Raw genomic sequence first — 10,889 nt, forward strand, 5'->3', positions numbered from 1 at the left:
GATTATAAGGCACGTTGCAGGGAGTCGACAGAATAAAAGGAAAATAAAAGTAGGGTTGGGAGGGAGGGGAGTGGTGAGCAAGGTTTGGGGTGAGGGTGGAGAGGATGAGGGTGGGTAGGGTGAAGAGGGTGGTCGGTAGCCACAAACTTGGTACGGTAATTCATCACATGCTTACACTCATCCTGAAATGAATTGTAAAAGTGTATATTTTAAAAGAAGCACTCAAATGTATATTTTGCTTTATCTCACTGGTAATTTGCATTAAATCACCGCATTTCATTCTGAATGGTTTGCCAAACATTCAGGACTAAACTGTACCGTGCATCAACACTCGCTCGTCTTTTCTGCATTTCTGAGTTGAAAAATCATATTGCGTGTTCTTTACCTTGTAATGTAAAAATGGTGTTAGTTTTCTACGCAATGGAATTCAGCAAAGATGTACAAACCAAAAAATGAACGCATTTCCCTCGATAAGCGACCACCATGGACACAACTCTCCCCAATTCACCCTCTACACTTTCCCTCGATGTACGCACGCGCTGAGACAAAATGGCAATTGTTCCCGATTTCTTTTCATCTTTGCTTCCTCTGATAATATTTAAATTTGGGACCATCGATTTATTACTTTGACAAATGTGATGCAATTTTTAATCCACACATCCCTCCCATAGTAAGCTCCAACACATTACTCCCCTGCCCGCTCCCAAACCTCAATTTTTCCCCTTCTCACGAACCCTAGTATGTACGTAATTGATGGCCCTGACAAAATAAAAATCAGCAATTTTCGTTCATAACCCTTTTTTGCCTTTCATGCATAATCTCTGTTCCTCTGAAAAAGTTTAACGTCACCTTTTCGAAATAAAATATTACTGAAGACAAAAAACATTTGCTCGAACTCCCTGTGCTCGCACTATTGGCGACGAATCCACCTAAAATGCTGACGCATTTGCATATTTGAAGAACGCATTTTGGAATCCCCAGAAAACCTTTCTGTGACAATCCAGAGCATGGGGATTCATTAAAAGGCCTCCGTTTCATACTTGAAAGAACTAGCATTGGTGTCCAGGACCCTTCAAGGAGGCGCATCACCCTCGTCAATGCGCCCAGAGGTCTTTGGTAACCCCGGACCGTCCAAAGGTGCCAGTGGAAGCTAAAGAAGGCCCTGCAAAGGTATTCGACCGCTAGGCATTAGGGTCGAGGGGGTTTCGTGCTGGTTGTGCAATGCTGCGAACATGCACGGAGAAAAGTAAATGAAAGGAACTAATGATAGCTTAACAATGAGGTTTTGTGCATGTGTGTGCAGAGCAAGTGCATGAAGTAAAATTAAATCTCTCCTGTCCCTGCTGTGGCTCAGTGGGAAGCTTCAGGCCTTTAAAGCGTGGCAAATCTTTTTACAACTGGATTTTCTGTATTTTCTTACAATTTGCTTCGCTGACCATCACCATTTGCTTTTGTTTTTATCTAAAAAAGGACCCTCCCCACTCAAATAGAGAAATTGTCAAATGGTCGCACCAACAAGAAATTCTGCAGGAACTCGAATGCCTCCACCTAAGACCCCTGTGTTTCCTTTGACACTTTCTCAGCACGTTTCTTTATACATTTGCATAGAGGTAAAAAAAAACCCTTAAGCCCTGGAGCACACCATGGGTAAGGAAGTTTTTCTTTTCTTTTTTTTTGTTAACACAGCACGGTGGTTAATGCTTTGTTACCGCACTAAAAATAGATATGGTTTGTACAGCTCTGTCCGCTCAGTATACAAAAGTTATCTTGTTGATGCACTTGGCCTTGATACTTTATGATGGGGCTCCACAGCACATCACCTCCCATCTTCCTGCTTGTTCTTTCTCTTACTGGTGGTAACCTGGAAGTGCAACAGGTAAGGCTTTTGTGTGTTGTCCTCTTTCAAAGCTTTAAATACAGATAAGTACAGATGTCACAATCAGTTATTTTAAATAAGTACCCAGGAGTGTTGATCCTTCAGTTAACACAAATGTTGCTGGGTTGTTCGGTTAAGCCTCAGGTGGCTTGGCTTTATGGAAATTGGAAAGACAGGAAGAACAACCCACAGAAGTAAAAATAGACTATAAAGTGTAAGGTGGGCAGATCATCTAGATTAAGAGGACGACAAGTTATGGTACACAACACAAAGAAGAACAAGAGACTGAAAGTTTATCATGCCTTCTGCGGTACCCCAATGGTATGTTGTGATACTCAATGCCTCGAGGAACTCCAAAAACGTTTTTTATTTATTATTTTAAATGTTGGGACGACAATTATTTTGAAGGAAAGACTTTTTTTACTGTGCCTGTTTTGCTTACAATTGTGGCCACAAAAAGGCGTGCCTCGATTCCACAGCTGTTCAAGCGAATCTGTTGTAATTTCCTGGTTTGGCCAATTTCCTGGTCCATCGTAGCTTGGACAGTTAACGGGCAAGTCTCTTTGTAATTTGCTGTTTGCGTGGGCATTCAAAAAGTCCTATGAATTACAATAAAAAAGTAGAAGAATGTGTACAAGTAACAAAAAAAAAAGTTGTATTTTATTCCTGATTGTGGAGACTTGTTCTCAAACATTAGCAATTGTGAGAATGGAGTATGTACGAATGCTGTGAATGCCCTTCCTTTGCAATAAATCAAAAGGAAGAGGAAGGGGGAGGAAGAAGATCTCTACAAGTGGCCAACCAGACTTAAAAATTCTAATATCACCCTAAAAATGACCTTTGCCTGTCATTTTGTTTTTAAAAACTTTTTTATTTCTTGTAAAACTATTCAACTCAACTTTCAAACCACTTTTTGTATACATTGAAAGCTTTAAAGTTTTCTTTAAAAGTTCAACATTTGGATAAATGGCAATTTAAGCTGCAACTTTTAAATCTTAATAAAAAAAAAACTACCAGTGGTAACCTGGAAATATAAATAAAACAATTTCATGCTTCAGAAAATGTTAAATCCCACAGGTAACCTGGGTGCAGGAAAGTGAAACAAGCAAGATGGACCTTTATCATCGGAAAACCTAATGAGAAAGGTAAACACAAAAATGGACATTCCAACTTCCAAGTGCAAAACGTGATCACTAAATACTTTACAGATCACAATCGAGCAAAGCACTTTACTAATGACATCAAACCGGGTCATTCATATTGCGAGTGAGTATAACAAACAAACAAACACGCACACGTTTTTGTTGGAAAACATTTTTGATTGTGTGCACCACAACGGAGCCATCCACATATTGCTTAAGAAGGGTGGATTTGATTGCAAACTTTGAAGGGTTTTCTTTTTTGTGGAAATGAAATGAATGGTGGAAATGGGAGTCGATAGATGGGAATGTGAGAGGCACATTGGAGAGCTGACTCATTTTCTGCCATTTTAAGTACAGGGAGTCCCTGACATATGAATGTCCGGACTTAGGAACCAATCCCCATAAGCTGTTTTTATTGTCATTATTTATTTAATTATTTATGTCCGAGATATGAACGTTCACTCGTACGTGTGAACCATTTCTGGGCGGAGCAACTCGGTACTCATTGGTTGAGCAGAGCATGGTGTATGTACAGAGACATGACAGAAGTAAATAGACACCTTAAATTTATTCATTTCATCTGTACAATTCAGTTTTACTTCGTGATTTGTATGAATATTAAACTATTTCTTTGCAGAAATAAGTTCCTGGGTCTTGTATAACAATTAACTATGCCCCGAACCCAGGGAGAACACAAACTTTCCGATTTTCAGAGGCCGAATTGTTGGGCATTCAGAAGGTGGAGTCAGCCAGCGTCAGCTCAGAACCTTGGCATTCCACTTTCTATGGTCAATTGGGTGATTGTGCAATTCACCAGTGAAGGCAAGGAATCCACAGCTTCCTGTTCTGGTCGATCTGGGCCCTCACAAAGGTGTCTATGAGCTGTCAAGCGGTCCATTGAGAAAACTCCCCGTTGCAAGCAGCAGATGTTGCAGAAGAGGTCCAAGTTAGCTTAAGAACTGCCATGCGGTCCCTTCATCAACTGAGCTATTATGGGAGAGCAGCGAGGAGAAATCTCTTCTTAGAACAGCCAACATTCAAAGGAGAAAGAAGTGGGCTGACGAGATGGCCAACAGACCCTTGGAGTTTTGGAAAACTCATTTTTTTCAGATGAGTCCCAATTTGGTCAATTTTCTGACTGTGGACGCATATGGGTCTGGAGACTTCCCAGTCAAGAGTTTTCTTTGAACTGATTGCACCAACTGTCAAACAAGGTGGTTTTTCAGTGATGGTGTGGGGAGCAATCTGGAGCACTTGTGGAGGTCGGTCAGAGCTTGTGGAGTGTGTTGGCAACATCAACACTATGACACACATTTCTATTGTTGAGGATGGACTTCTCCCTGTCTTCTCCACTGATCAGATGGTCAAAAACAACACTGTTCATGGAAGATGGAGCTCCATGCCACACTGCAAAAAAAGACCAAAGAATGGCAGGACAGAAATGGGATCAAGCGACTTCCATGGCCAAGTCGGTCTCTTGAGATGAATCCCATTGAACACCTCTGGGCCATATTGGATCGAGCTGTGTGGAAAAAGTCCAGGAAACCAACATCACGGGCAGAATTGCTAACCCGTTTGCGCGAAGCCTGGGCAGAAATCTCACAAGAGAAAATTTCAGAACTCGGTAGTTCTATGCCTGAAAGAATAAAAGCGTTGAAACCTGCAAATGGCAAGTCTACAAAATACTTGTATGTTTTAAAATGGATCATAATTACTTCAAATGTTCAAGAAACAAGTGAAATCCTTCAATACAGCGCGTGTGGTGAATCAAATGAGTACACTAATGTTAAAATATGCAATTTATGCTTTTTCAGTTGAAAAACAATAAAAAAGCATACTTAATATTTGAAATGTAAAAATCTTGTTATTATTGTGATAAGCACCTTTATATATATATAACAGAAGGAATGAAATCGTTCGATACAGCGTGGCAGGAGGCTGCAAAAGAATGATTGTAAGTAAATTTCAACTACTAATGCGTGACGAAACACTTGTTTATGGCTAATATTAAAGAGAATGATGGCATAAGAAGAACTTAGCTTTCTGCGTTTGGCACGAAATGCCATGGTGGACGGAAATGACGTCTTTCGTTCGTTCGTTCGTACATGAGGGGAGCGTTTCTTCGTTTTTTCCGTCAAGCAATAAATTAAATGGTTTTCACATATATAACACATTAGTTTCACAAATTTCCATTGAAATACTCGGGTATTTCCGTCAATTGTCGCCATTTCCGTCGAGGTTACGCACTGCATCTACCGGACGGCTGTCATTGGCTGTCTTGAGGCACGGGGGGGGGGGGGACACCGGACCCACCGGAGACGTGGTAGATGACGCCGAGGACATTTCAAAGTCGGTGCAATTGTATACAGCGCACGCGCTGTAATAAATTCTTGAAAAACCATGGTATCTATTTACTTCTGTCGTGTGTGTGTGTGTGTGTGTGTGTGTGTGTGTGTGTGTGTGTGTGTGTGTGTGTGTGTGTGTGTGTGTGTGTGTGTGTGTGTATTGTTATGTCTGGCTTCCTTCTTGGGGCTACAGTCCAGTAATTGGTCTTTATTCTGATTACGCAAGATGTAAAGAGTCTGAGTGTCATGTGATCTACAGTATCCCGTGTACTGTGCAGTACTGTACCGCTCGCAGCCACGCTCATGGTGCCACGTATTTTACTGTGACACCGAATCCTACTCATGGCTGACAGACATTGCAGTGATGTTCCGGCAAAGAAGTAATGAAGAACCTTAACATTGGAGATGAAACTGGATTTATAAAACGATCTGATAAAGGTGAAACTCCCTCCCAAATTGGTCATACGTTATACCTTAATCGTTCAATGATCAGAACAATTGTAAAGGACAAAATGAGAATTTTACAACATATAACATCTATATGTTATATGTTGTAAAATCATATGGATCTGCAATCATCTATCTATAATTCCAGCAATCTGTGTGTGTGTGTGTGTGTGTGTGTGTGTGTGTGTGTGTGTGTGTGTGTGTGTGTGTGTGTGTGTGTGTGTGTGTGTGTGTGTGTGTGTGTGTGTGTGTGTCTGTGACCGCTGTTTCTCGACAACCGCTGGTCCGATCTAATTGAAACTTTCCAGATATATTGCTGGGGACCTGAGGATGTGCCTTTTCAAGGTTTGATATTAATCGGACAAGTGCTTCCCAAGTTATGGCCATTTATTTACCAACCAATGACAGGAACTGTTGCTGCGGCCATTTTATATCAACCAATGACAGAAAACGTTGCTGCGTCGCCATGGTCGATGGTGAAGAGAAACTCAGCCGCGTTCGCCATTACGGGTTTTTTTTCTCTCCTCTCCTCTCCTCTCCGTGTTTTTCCTTGCGAAAAGGGAAAATACGTTGGCGCTAATTGAATAATTGGCTATTAAAACTTAATTGCGAATAATCATGACTGCGATATGCGAACTTCCGGATAGTGACGAGTACTGTATTCTTTCTCGATTTTTTTTTCCCGATTTATCGACTTACTGTATTCTTTCTTGATTTCTGTACTTTCTCGATTTTCTTAAACACAATGCCCCAATCCAGTCGTCGTTTACGAAAGCGAAGGAACGGCCTGTCTGGTTGTTTGAAAGTTTTTTTTTTTTGCACATACGGCCACGCACGTACGGGCACGCGAGAGCGAAGGAACGGCCTGTGTAGTTGTTGTTTCTGGCACGCGGTTTGAAAGTTTTTTTTGTTTGTTTTGTTTGCACGTACGGGCACGCACCTACGGGCATGCACTTGTCTATCTATAATTCCAGCAATCTCTGTGTGTGTGTGTCTGTCTGTTTGTCTGCGACCGCCGTTTCTCGACAACCGCCGGTCCGATCTGATTGAAACTTGCCAGGAATATCGTCGGGGACCCGCGGATGTGCCTTTTTGAGGTTTGATGTCAATCGGACAAGCGGTTCCCAAGTTACGGCCATTTTATTGCATTTTTCAGTGTTGAAAAGGTGTATATATGACAGCTGAAGTGTCGTTCCACCTTATCACCTTATCATGCCATTTTTTTCTCAGAATAATTATAACAGCATATTAATTATAATAATAGCACAATAATTGGCAGTACACAATAATAGCACAATGATTGAATAAAAAGAATAACGTGATACAATGACCAATGTCTGTCAACCAATAACGACCTATATATTGTCTGTCAACCAGACAGGACACGGTGCTATGACGTCACAATGCTTCCTCTTCGGATTGAAACTTGCCAGGAATATTGCCGGGGCCCCATGGATGTGCCTTTTCGAGGTTTGATATCAATCGGACGAGCGGTTCCCAAGTTACGGCCATTTATCTGTCGACCAATGACAAGACACGGTGCTATGACGTCACGAATGACGTCACAATTAATGTTTGTTTGTTTATTTATTTATTTTTGCGCGATTGACGGTCTGATCTGATCGAAACTTGCCAGGAATAGTGCTGGGGTCCCGCGTATGTGCCTTTTCAAGGTTTGATATTAATCGGACGAGCGGTTCCCAAGTTACGGCCATTTATCTATCGACCAATATCTGCGAGAGAGGGGGACGGGAGAGGGGAGGATGAGAGTGGGGGCGAGAGGGGGGAGAGAGGAAGGGCGAGACTAGGGAGAGAGAGGGGGTGGGAGTGGGGACGAGAGAGAGGGGGGTGGGAGTGGGGACGAGAGAGAGGGGATGGGAGAGGGGGTGGGAGTGGGGCGAGAGAGGAGGGGCGAGACTAGGGGTGAGAGGGGGGAGAGGAGGGGTGAGACTAGGGGGAGAGAGGGGGGAGAGAGGAGGGGTGAGACTAGGGGGAGAGAGGGGGGCAAGAGAGGGGGAGAGTGGGGGTGAGAGAGAGGGGACGTCACAATTCAAGAGAGGGGGAGAGGTGAGAGTGGGGGCAAGAGACTAGGGGAGAGAGGGGGTGGAAGTGGGGACGAGAGAGAGGGGCGAGAGAGGGGGTGTGGGGGGTGGGAGTGGGGCGAGAGAGGAGGAAGGAGAGAGGAGGGGCAAGACTAGGGGTGAGGGGGGAGAGGAGGGTGAGACTTGGGGGAGAGAAGGGGAGAGAGGGGGGAGAGAAGGGGAGAGAGGGGGGAGAGAAGGGGAGAGAGGGGGGCGAGAGAGGGGTGAGAGAGGGGACGTCACAATTCAAGAGAGGGGGAGAGAGGAGGGGGGAGAGAGGAGGGGGGTGAGAGTGGGGGCGAGAGAGGAGGGGGGCGAGACTAGGGGGGAGCAAGGGGGGCGAGAGAGAGGGGGCGTCACAATTCTTCTCCGTTTGATATGACGTCACAATTGACGCTGAGGACCTGAGTATGTTTCCGAGGTGTTTTCCAAGTTATGGCCATTTATGATACGGTTGGTCCAATGTAATTGAAATAATGCCCCAATCCAGTCGTCATTTACGCACCTACGGGCCTGTACTACTTAAGTCAAAAATAATAACAAAACAAAGGAGTGGTGTTATTGCCGATATGGAAAAATTGCTTGAAGTATTATTTACGATAATTTATTGTAAATTTACAATATTTCAGCTTAATTACGGGTTACATTATGTGTTAAATATGCTATATTGGCTTGGTTGTTGAACGAAACCACCATTTATAACACAGACTCGATGGGAAATTGATTTTCGACTTACGAACATCCGACTTAAGAACGAATGTTTGGAATGCAACTTGTTCGTAAGTCAAGGACTCCCTGTCCTGCACTGCAATCTATGGATGACCTCTGAGTGAGCTTGCACGATGAGGAAAATCGTCACAAACTTTGCATCGAGTTCAATGGTGGATGGTTTTTACTCTGACCCTTTGCAGTTAGATTTCAAAAGTATTGTTATGGATCTGCTCTTGGGGGTAAAATGGGGATAGATTAGAATAGTTATTTCATAGTGCATGTGAGAATAAGCGTAATGTAATTGCTGTAATTAAATAAAAAGTGTCGGGCATGTGTTTAGAAAGATCTAGTCACCCCAACCAAGTGTCTGTAGTTATACCCTGCCTTTTCCCCCTCCGTGCATTCTTGAACCTCCCCCATTGTAATCTATCCTTACATGGCCTCTCTTCTTGAAGTTACAGGCAATCGGCACAGTCTATGAGCATGATTGTGGGGTCAGCACAAGGACACGAGACAGGGCGAATACACCACCATATATTGCCATCCGGCTTGAAGCCTGGTGTTGGCGCAGTGGTTAGGGCAGCGGCTTGGGATCCAAAAGGTCCTGAGTTCAAGCCCCGTTGGGCCACTGAATTAATACACCAGGGGGTTGACTCAGCCTGTCATCCTTCCAAGGTCGGCCAAATGAGTACCAGTATACTGGGCTGGTGTATACCCCGGTTAAAATAGGTGTACCATATCCCTGTGTCGTAAGAGGCGACCAGGGTTGAGTCAGGAAGGGCATCCGGTGTAAAACATGTGCCAAATCACGATGCGGATCATACGGATGATCCGCTGTGGCGACCCCGAACGGGAGCAGCCGAAAGAAGAAGAAGAAGATATTGCCATCCGGCTTGCTCAATGACAACGGACCACACGTGTGGAATTTCCGCAGCTTGCCCTGCAAAGCAGCGTAACACATATATCTTCACGTGACGGGCTGTGTTGGCCTCTAGGCATGCACTATGGGTGGTCTGACACATCCCACGGGATTAATAAAAGCCCCCACACTGCACCTGCTGGCACTCTTCTTCTCCGTGCTACCTGCCTGCTCACCTCGCTCATGGTTGGTTCCTGCTTTGCTCTGGTTTCTGGTTTGGTTCACATGCGGTTCTCTCCTCTGAATGCTGCGCCATGATTATTTTCCGGTCCTGTGTGGTTTTGTAGTACGCAGTGGTTCACAGCACAGCTTGTGACACAAGTGCTGGTGCACGGCATGTGCGGTTGGGGAGGCATTCAAGGAGCCGTGAGAAACCAAGACTCAGACGAGACTCTCCCTCACTCTCTCTTTATCGTCTATTCTCTACCTCTCCTGTGTTCCCTGAGTGGATGCATTAATTAAGGTGTTTGTCGATTTCCATCAAGGTCCTATCCTGAGGGTGTGCTGGGTTATTTTGTTTGTCATTTGTTACAGTATGTGTTCGCGGCAGCGATCTTCTTCATCCCCCTCTACCCCCCACCCATTTTCTTTTAATAACCCCTTTCTTGTAAATGAGAACTAGTGTGGTTATTGGTAGAAGGCTCCACAGGGAATTGGCAAATTATTCCGTTCGACGTGCAGTTTGGGGCGAAGGAGCTTGTAAAGTGAATTGCTTGGCAAGCTCACTCGGCCTATCTTGTCAGGCATATTTGCCATGGTCATTTGTTTTAAACGCCGATTATGCCAAATTAAACTGACGGATGTGGGGACCTTTTCGACCCTTACCCACCGGCAGTGCGACCGTAACAATATCTTATTTTTAACACAAACAATAACATATTGATCATGTTATAATATTGGACAGTTATACTGTTGAAAGGGGCCAAGTAAACACCACATATTAAAGGAAAGTTTATATGCAACTAAAGTGAACTGGAGATAATGTAAGCAAGTAAAAATACAATGTAAAGGGAATGTAAGGTTAAAATGCAAAACAACCCATTTCTGCATCAGAGGTTCTGTGTGCATTCTACCACTTGGATGTCTGCACCCCTTTTTGTGAAAGGTACCAGATGTTTCTTAAACATCCACATTCGTCGAGGAAGTCAACGGGCCATCAACATATCACTGATGAAAAAGTGTTATTCTTAACCTCATCCCTACCCCCCCCCTAAATTTTTATCCCTTTCTAAATTTGCACTCCATTGCTTATAGAATATGTAGATAGGCCCGACAAAAAAATCTCACAATTCCGAAGCATAAAGGCAACATAGACACACAAACAAACGGAAATTGGATCATTTAAGTGAACACACAAAGACATACAAA

Source organism: Eptatretus burgeri, chromosome 16, assembly GCF_056783735.1.
Source record: "Eptatretus burgeri isolate ZD-2024b chromosome 16, Ebu_testis_v1, whole genome shotgun sequence".
NCBI classification, from domain to species: Eukaryota; Metazoa; Chordata; class Myxini; order Myxiniformes; family Myxinidae; genus Eptatretus; species Eptatretus burgeri.